Raw genomic sequence first — 9,998 nt, forward strand, 5'->3', positions numbered from 1 at the left:
GAATATAAGCATTAATGGGGCGCTGGTGGCCTAGCGGTCTAAGCGCCTCACATACCGAGACTACAGTCTCTGTAGGCTATAGGTTGGACACTGTTGATGTCCTTGTGTTTGGTTTGTCTCAGTGGTGTAGCCGTACCTCTGTTGAGCATAGATCAAACGTTCTTCAGATCAGTCGTTCATTTAGTCGTGGTGATGATGGCTATGACTGAGAAGGATGATGATTCTCTACCTGAGCACCACGGCCATATTTTAAACCAACGTTTGAGGTTTTGAAATAAAGAATGATTGTTTGTATTGATGTAAATCTCTGATCTGTTTACCACACAAACTTCATCACAGCCTCCAAAACATCAGCATCTAACCTGAGGAAGCATGTGGAGGTCTGGAGCTAACACACTGCTTTGATTCCAGAGGAACATTGTAAACTTGTCTGTGCTTGTAGTAACTTAGTTTAGATTTCATGGTAGACTTTTTACATATGAAATCATGTTTTCTAGATAAACAGAACGGAGCAGAATGTTCACCCATGCATTCTTGACTGACCTCATGCTTTGTGAAAATACGTTTAGAGATATTTTAAAAAGTACTTTGAATACTTCAGTATTTTTAAAAGCAAGTACTCCAGGACTTTAACTCAAGTCAGAATCTGACTGAACAACTTTCACTTGTATTGGAGTAATGTTTGACCAGGAGGATCTATACTCTGACTTCAGTCATGAAGACGGGGACTTTGTCCACCACTGTTTGGTACACAGTTCTATACAGTGAATAGCCCTACTGTTCTAATCCACATTATAGCAAGAACCATCAAATGCTATGATGAAACTGGCGAAGTGAGGAGTGCAGGAAAGGAAGGAAGACCGAGAGCTAAAGGTGACATATCATGCAAAATTGACTTTTTAATGGTTCTCTACCTGAAATATGTTTCCCTGGCATGTCTACAAACCCCCTGAGAATGAAAAAAATCCATTCTGCCCCTGTTCTGATTTCTACACCTTTCTGTAAATGTGTGTGAAACGAGCCGTTTCAGACTTCAGTGTTTTTGTTACGTAACAACAATATCCGGTCTGTCACGGAGTCAGAGCTCGGAGCTTGTTCAGCCCATAGACTGTATAAAATAATACTGAATTCCCCCTCCGTTTTTCATTACCTGCACAAATGTGTGCTAACAAGGAGCTTAGGAGGGAGGCATGCTAGTTGTAGGCTGTCTTAATAAACACAGAGGTCGGTTTTACTCCACACGTCTGCAGATTTGAAGATCTAGTGGATGATTTTTATTTATCATGGATAAGTGCTAGCGCTAGTTAGCATAGCTACATAGCTACATGTCGTAGCTGTAGCTGTGTACCAAGACACACGTCTACATACTGGCAAATAAAACAACAAGAAACACTAAATCTGTGACCAATCCTTCAGAAAAGGTCCCGCTGCTTTTCTGGCAGAGGTCGGTTTTACTCCCCACGTCTGCAGATTTGAAGATCTAGTGGATGATTTTTATTTATCATGAATAAGTGCTAGCGCTAGTTAGCATAGCCACATAGCTACATGCTCGTAGCTGTGTACCAAGACACACGTCGACATACTGACAAATAAAACAACAAGAAACACTAAATCTGTGACCAATCCTTCAGAAAGGTCCTGCTGCAGGCGCCTCTCCGTCAGGATCAGATTCTGGATCAGATTCAGAGGGTTAGGGTTAGCCGTGTATATTCAGCCAACATGTAAACATTAGATCAACGTGCTGGAGAGCCGAGGCACATCCACTTCCTGAGGGGGCGTGGTCAGAGAGAAAACAGAGTGTTCTGAGGAGGACTGAAGAAGAGGGCTTTTCAGGCATGCCAAAATCTGATTTCAAAGTGTTTTTTTGAGCATAAACTTTAAAGACATGTTTTGGGGACCTCTTAGACCAATATATGTTGATGAAAAAAGCGTGATATGTCACCTTTAACTCTCCTGCAGACGGTAAATTCATCAGAAATTGCAAGTTAACAGCACTTCAGATTACAAACCACATAAATGCTTCACAGAGTTCAAGTATCACATCTCAACTTCAACTATTCAGAGGAGACCGTGTGAATCAGGCCTTCATGGTCAAACTGACCCGTGGAAATCTGAAATGTGACGTTTCTTGTTCTTCCAGCCATGTCTGTGAGACACAGAAAAGGTGAGCAGATGGTTTCTACATGTGTGGTTCCCAGCGTGAAGCACGGAGGAGGAGGTGTAAAGGTGTGGGAGGGCTTTGCTGGTGACACTGTTGGTTATTCAAAATGCAAGGGACACTCAACCAGCATGAGTACCACAGCATTCTGCGCGACACGCCATCCCATCTGGTTTGTGCTTAGTGGGACTATCATTCGTTTTATTTCACAGGACTCTGACCTCAAACACACCTCCAGGCTGCAGTATGTAAGGGCTGTATGACCTAGATGAAATGGTCTCCACAATCACCCGACCAATTAACATGACAAAGATATTCCCTTGCATGGTGATTGTGGTGGAAATATTTCACTTCAGTATCTGGAAAAGATTCAATGTGTTCATCACCAGGATTCAGACCATGTGTTACTTACACAGACTTCCATCCAGTCCATGTACTTCTGTTTATTTATAGTTTGGAGTTGATCATTTACCAAACTGTGCTTCAAACTATGAGGTCAGACTTTTGTGAACTTCTAGTTTGATAATCATACTTATTTATAAATGTAGAATTACACAAAGACCAAACCCTTTCACCGGTTTGTTGTGACAGAGCTTGTCCTGACCTCAACTTCAGCCAACATGGGGTTTGTTTGGTTTTATACATCAGTTCTGACTTCTCAGGTGTTACCTATGGGGAGCCGTTTGTAAAGTCGTGCACACTGAGAATAACAGCTTCAATTCTCCACATTTAGCTCCTAAACATCATCAAAATTTAGAGTATGTTTTTAAAAGTCACTGTTTATCACATTAAGAGAAATGTTTGTGAACTTATTCACATTTAATTTAATTTTAAATTTAAATCTAAATGTTAATATTAATCTAAATGTTAATTATAAATCTAAATGTTACATGTTAAATCTAAATGTTAAATCTAAATGTTAATATTAATCTAAATGTTAATTATAAATATAAATGTTAAATCTAAATGTTGTATATAATTCTAAATGTTAAATCTAAATGTTAAATATAAATATAAATGTTAAATATAAATCCAAATGTTAAATATAAATGTTAATATCAATATAAATGTTAAATATAAATGCTAAATATAAATGCTAAATATAAATGCTAAATATAATTATAAATGTTAAATCTAAATGTTAGTATGAATCTAAATGTTAAATCTAAATGCTAAATATAAATATAAATATAAATTATAAATGTTAAATATAAATGTTAAATATAATGTTAAATATAAATGTTAGTATGAATCTAAATGTTAAATCTAAATGCTAAATATAAATATAAATATAAATTATAAAGGTTAAATATAAATGTTAAATATAAATGTTAAATATAAATGTTAAATATAAATGTTAAATATAAATGTTTGTATGAATCTAAATGCTAAATCTAAATGCTAAATATATAAATCTAAATGTTAAATCTAAATCAAAATTTTAAATGTAAATGTTAAATATAAATTTAAATGTTGAATTTAAATGTTCAATATAAATATAAATGTTAAATATAAATGTTAGTATGAATCTAAATGTTAAATCTAAATGCTAAATATAAATCTAAATATAAATTATAAAGGTTAAATATAAATGTTAAATATAAATGTTAAATATTAATGTTAAATATAAATGTTTGTATGAATCTAAATGTTAAATATAAATGCTAAATATAAATCTAAATGCTAAATATATAAATCTAAATGTTAAATCTAAATCTAAATTTTAAATGTAAATGTTAAATATAAATTTAAATGTTGAATTTAAATGTTCAATATAAATGTAAATGTTAAATATATATATAAATGTTAAATATAAATGTTGACTGTCAAATCTCAATGTTAAATGTTGCTATTGGCTACTGACTATGGCTTTGATATTTGTATCACTTTATGATGCTTTTATTTTGGTACTTTCACTAGGCAGCAGTGTGAATTAGTATGGGGCACCATAAGTACCAAAATAAAAACTTCATAGAGCGATACATGTATCCCACAGAACATACCCAGTCTGTGGTACCGACAAGGTAAGTTAGTACTGCTAAGTCTGTATCGCTCTATGAAGCTTTTATTTTGGTATTTCCGCCAGGTGGCAGTGTGAATTTGCATTTTAAATAAATACTTAGGATCGCAGAGCAACATTTAACATTTCTATTTAACATTTCTATTTAACATTTCTATTTAACATTTCTATTTCTATTTAACATTTCTTTTTATATTTAACATTTATATTTCTATTTAACATTTCTTTTTATATTTAACATTTATATTTATATTTATATTTAACATTTATATTTATATTTAACATTTATATTTAACATTTAGAATTATTTATAACATTTAGATATAACATTTAGATTTAACATTTAGATTTATCATTTGTATTTAACAATGATTTTTAACTTGATATTTTTTTCACAACTAAATAAAATGTGAAGAAAAGTGACTTTTAAAAATTCACTCTACATTTTGATGACGTTTTGGAGCTACATGTGGAGAATTGCAGCTGTTATTTTTAGTGTGCACGACTTTCCAAATGGCGCTCAATAGTTATTATTAATAATAATAACAATAACAATAACAATATTAATAATAATAATAAAGTTTATTTATAAAGCACTTATCAAAACAGACGTTACAAAGTGCTTAACATCATTAAAAAAAACAATAAAGAGAACAAAGCGGGGGGGGGGGGGTATATGGGCTGGCAAGACAATTTAAGAAGAATAGCTAAAAGAGAAACTACTAAAAGCAATTAAAACAATAAAACAATTAAAATCAGTAAAACAAATAAAATCAGTAAAACAAATAAAACCAGTAAAACAATAAAATCAGTAAAACAAATAAAATCAGTAAAACAAATAAAATCAGTAAAACAATAAAATCAGTAAAACAAATAAAATCAGTAAAACAAATAAAATCAGTAAAACAATAAAACGATGAGTGAATAAAAATAGATTAAAAATAAATGTAGCATCTCGGATAAAACAATATTACAGGAAGGCCTTTGGATAAAAATGTGTTTTCAGTTGTGATTTAAAAGAAGATACTGATGCAGCTCTCCTCAGATCCTCAGGCAGGTCGTTCCACAGTCGAGGAGCCTGCACAGTAAACGCTCACTCACCCTTAGACTTCAGCTTTGTAGCTTTGTGGAACTTTAAGGAGGTTCCTGCCTGAGGATCTGAGGCTGCGCCCGGGCTGGTAGGGTGACAGCAGATCACATATATATTCGGGGGCCAGGCCGTGAAGTGCTTTAAAAGTGATAAGTAAAACCTTAAAATCTATTCTAAAAGCAATGGGCAGCCAGTGTAGGGTCATTAAAACAGGAGTAATGTGCTCTCTCTTCTTGGTTTTAGTTAAGAGTCTTGCTGCTGGATTTTGTACCAGTTGTAATCTATTGAGAGATTTTTGTGTTAAACCTGTTAAAAGCCTGTTACAATAATCTAATCTAGAAGAAATAAAAGCATGAATAATGGTCTGGGTGTCATTAAAAGTGAGCATGGATCTGATACAGGCAATATTTCTAAGGTGATAAAAGCAAGACTGGATGGTTTTATTAATATGTATTTCAAAGGATAAGCTGCTATCAAAGGTCACTCTGAGGTTTCTGACATGTGTTTTTACATTGTGTGAGAGGGAACCAAGGGAGGACTGGAGGGGAGGGTGCATGTTTTCTGGACCAATAATGAGTATTTGTGTATTTTCTGTTTAACCACGTGGTTCATGTTTCCTAACACACCTGATCAGCTGTTTTCTCAGATCCGTGATGTGCATGCAGTGAACTCGCTCTCAGTACAAAATGCAGTTTATTTACAAAGCACAGAAACACGTTTAAAACACACACTCGTGTTGACAGGCACCACAAAAGAAGCCGTGCTCGAAAAAGCGTAAGATTGTCCATGTAGGAAGGTCGTTTCTGCATCTATCGTGATTCTTTCTCTGTACATTCTTCAAACTAAAGGTCCAGAACAGAAACTATGATTGTGAAAAACAATATATCTATTAATATATCTTATTATTCTCATTTAGAAACCACACCGTGGTTAAGTACAGATAAAACATGTGGGCTCATCGTGACTTCAGCTCCCTCACAGTTTATTAGTTTTTCTATGAGGTGAATTATGTTATCGTGTTTTTACATTAATAGCATGTACTTCTAGGTTTTTCACTTTGAATGATTCTTTTTAAATGTACCATTCAAATATTATATTTGACTTTTTTCTATATTTGAGAATAACCAACAGGAAAGATGATCACGCTGCAGAGTTGTGATAAAATTGAACAATGATACTCAGAGCTACTTTTGCATAACAACACAAGTAGTGTGATGTCTGCTTCACGTAGCTGTTATTTCTTCTTGAATAGGACATCTCATGCTTTAACAACTGCAGTTTACTTCAACAGGACCACAGAAGACTCATGCAGAAGGAAAATGTGTTTAGTCAGTCCCTCCAGGATTTTGCAGGTTTTTTGTGATTGTTGCGGCCTAAAAGGCCTGATTTTGAGACAGCTTTTTGAAAAATTGCAGTAAAAGTTGCCATTTTTTAAAAGCTTTTTTCCCCAATAACATCTAAGGGGCAAGTAAATATGATAAATGATTGACAGTTGTTTTTAGTGTTGTTGGTAGCCTTACTAAAAATGCTTGAGATTTCAACTATTTGAACATATATGCTTTCTTTGCACACAGCATCACAGAGAGTCTCCATCTTAATCTTCCAGACTTTGTGAAATACTGCACTGGCATACAGTGAAACAATAAAAAACAATATTATTTCACTTCAAACTGAGTAGTAGACATGACCCTTTCCACACTTTTTTTTCAATGAATTGCTGGCATTCGCCTGCCTGCCTACTGACTGGAAAGAAACGGCGGGATCAAATCAGTCCTGTCCTTGAGTCTTTGCACTGGTTGCCTGTTAACTTTAGGATCCAGTTTAAGGTGTCATTAATTGTTTTTAAGTGTTTAAATGGTCTGGCACCCTCCTTTTTATTAGACCTTGTACAGCCTCACAGTACTTGCAGAGCACTTAGGTCGTCAAACCAGCTGCTCCTGGCAGTACCTCGGTCCAGACTCTCTACTCGTGGGGACAGAGGCTTCTCAGTGGCGGCCCCAAAGCTGTGGAACAGCCTACCTTTCCAGGTTAGAGCTGCACAGTCTGTTGAGCACTTTAAAACACTCCTAAAAACTTATCTTTTCTCCTTGGTGTTCAGTCCCAGCTAAACAAGAATCCTTGGCTTTTTTACTTTTTTACTCTTTTATTTCCTAAATTGAGCTCTTACTATTCTTTTATTGTTTTTATTTATTGTTATATTGTGTATGATTATATTGTATTTTAATATCTGTACAGAACTTTGGTCAACTGAGGTTGTTTTAAATGTGCTCTATAAATAAAGTTTGACTTGACTTGACATTAAATTCAAATTGGGTAAATCATTTTCCTAAAATAAACAAAAGCTTCTGTTTTCAACACATGCTGTTATATGTGCTATTTTCAAATGTTTGTTCAGTGTTTGCATTTATATTTCCCTCTTACTTTGTAAACACTGTTGGACTAGAATCAAAATCGTCTAAATAAATACAACTATAGCTTTGAGTCTATAAATAACAACCTTGTCATCATCACTTGTCCTGCCTGCTGTCTTTTCACCCATCCTCTGTGCGTGTTTTGCTGTTGAACAAAGCCGATCAAGTGGGGACTTATGTTTATGTTCCACCACGATATTGCACGCCGTGCAAAACAGTTTACCCCCGCTTTCATGTCAAACCTCCAGAAACTGACTTGCACAAACTTTCGCGGAAAATGGTAAATGCGTTTTTTTCGTGTCGGACATGTCTTCATCTTGTAAACCGCTAACAAGGAAGTGAAATTGATGACGAAACTGATGACGTACGGGGTAGGGATGGGAATTTACCGTAATCCTTGTAGTCGATTACTCGAATTTCCTAATGAATGATTACTCGAGTACTCGCAATTATTATTATTTTTTAACCATAAACAAAAATAGATAAATAAAAGTCCATCGGACACGGACCTACCAGACCAGAATTGTAGTAAGTTCTGCTGCCTTTTCTTCAGACATCTCTTCCACTCTCATAGTTGTTGTTCTCTGTGATGGTAGCTTGTACTCTGGCATATCTCCAGTTACCATGTTGGTTATTATCAGGCTAATCTTCTCCGCCCATAGGAAAATAAATTTAGAGAGGAGATCTCAAAAGTGTTTCATTTCTGTCTCCTAGACAACAATGAGATCTGTTTGAAAGCAAAATTAAACTATAGCTTATGTCTCCTGTTTCTCATTCTTGCTTCCAGAAAAAAAGTTGTAAAAAGCTTAGTCTCTCTTTCAGTTCAAAAGGAGATCTGGTCAGAATCTGAAATGATTCTCAGGTATTTCTCAAGTGTTGTGACTCCTTTTGAGCTCAGGTGGAGAAATCAGGGAGCTCTCCCAATTGTCTCAATCTAACCTCATCCATTTGTTTTTGTCAGACTCAGTTTTGTGTCTCAAGTTGAGCTCAGATAGAGCAAAGAAAGAGCCTGAGCTCATCTTTTCATGAACATTTATAGTGCCCTGCAAAATTAAGATTTCAATGTAATTGTCCACAAACTTACAATTCTTATTAAAACATTTGAACCACTTCAAGATCAGCTATTTAGATGTGAAATTATCTCTTCTTTCACTTCACAATATGGTCCTTCCTTTACAAGTCTGTTTGGAACAAAACAACTTCACAAAGATTTAGTTGATTTGAGAGAAATTACAAAAGATAGAGATTTCATACCAGGTATGACCGACCATTTATTTAAAATATGGGCCGCAAAAGGGCCGACCAGATTTAGCCAGATTATTATAATTAAAGGGGTGGACTCTATTGGGTGCTGGTGGCCTAGCAGTCTAAGCGCCCCACATACAGAGGCTACAGTCCTATCTCATGAGATCTCTCATTTAAGTCTCAAATAAGACTCATGTCATGGTCTCAACTATTTCTCCTAGTGAATTTTAGGAGAAACTAATGAGAAACCAATGAGAACAATTTGAAACTTGAATGAGGCTGAAGTGAGAATCTCAATTTTGTCTCTGGAGACTTAGAAGAGAAATCCTTGAGCAGTAAAATTTTCCTCTGGGCGCTCTGGTTTCATCACAATGACGTGTGCTATCAGGGCGAGCAAAAGACGTGTTGTGAGACTGCATGTTATCAGTCTCCACTGTTTTCTCCTTGTGCTTTAAGCGTATGTGGTGAAGCATCAAACTAGTGTTTCTATGGTATGTAAGTTTAACGCCACATATCTTGCACTGCTTATTAACTTCATCGTTTTTTCGAAGCACTTCCAGACATTCATTTTTATAATTGACATGCCGCAGGTGTCACAGACGGTTCTGTTTGTTGTGCTTTCGCTTTCAGTTGAATAACGTGTCCCTAGAGAGTTGCCGTAGCTGCCGTAAAACAGCTGTTTTTGCTGAAATCTGGCTCGATGTGTTCTAAACACAGGCTGTTTCCGAAACGGCCTGCTACATACTACTTACTAATGTAGTAGGCAGTAGGTATTGCCTACTACATACTGCATTTGAATTTAGTATGTAGTATGACTGTTCTGTCCGATCTGTCATGCAGCATGCTGAGCCAGACTTCGCTGGATTTCCGGTTTCGGAAAGCGGAAGTAAACAACGGCGAAGCCGATAAATAAAATGCTTATTTAGCATCCATTTATGATTTAAAAAGTTAGGAAGTGGTTTATATGTAATTTGATAACTTTCACAGCACCCAAAAATGGATTTCCTCCCGTCAAAAAATAAGGAAAAAGAAAAAGCAGAACGAGCGCTGTGCATTGTGGGAAACAGTACGCGA

This window comes from Notolabrus celidotus, chromosome 11 (assembly GCF_009762535.1).
Source record: "Notolabrus celidotus isolate fNotCel1 chromosome 11, fNotCel1.pri, whole genome shotgun sequence".
NCBI lineage: Eukaryota > Metazoa > Chordata > Actinopteri > Labriformes > Labridae > Notolabrus > Notolabrus celidotus.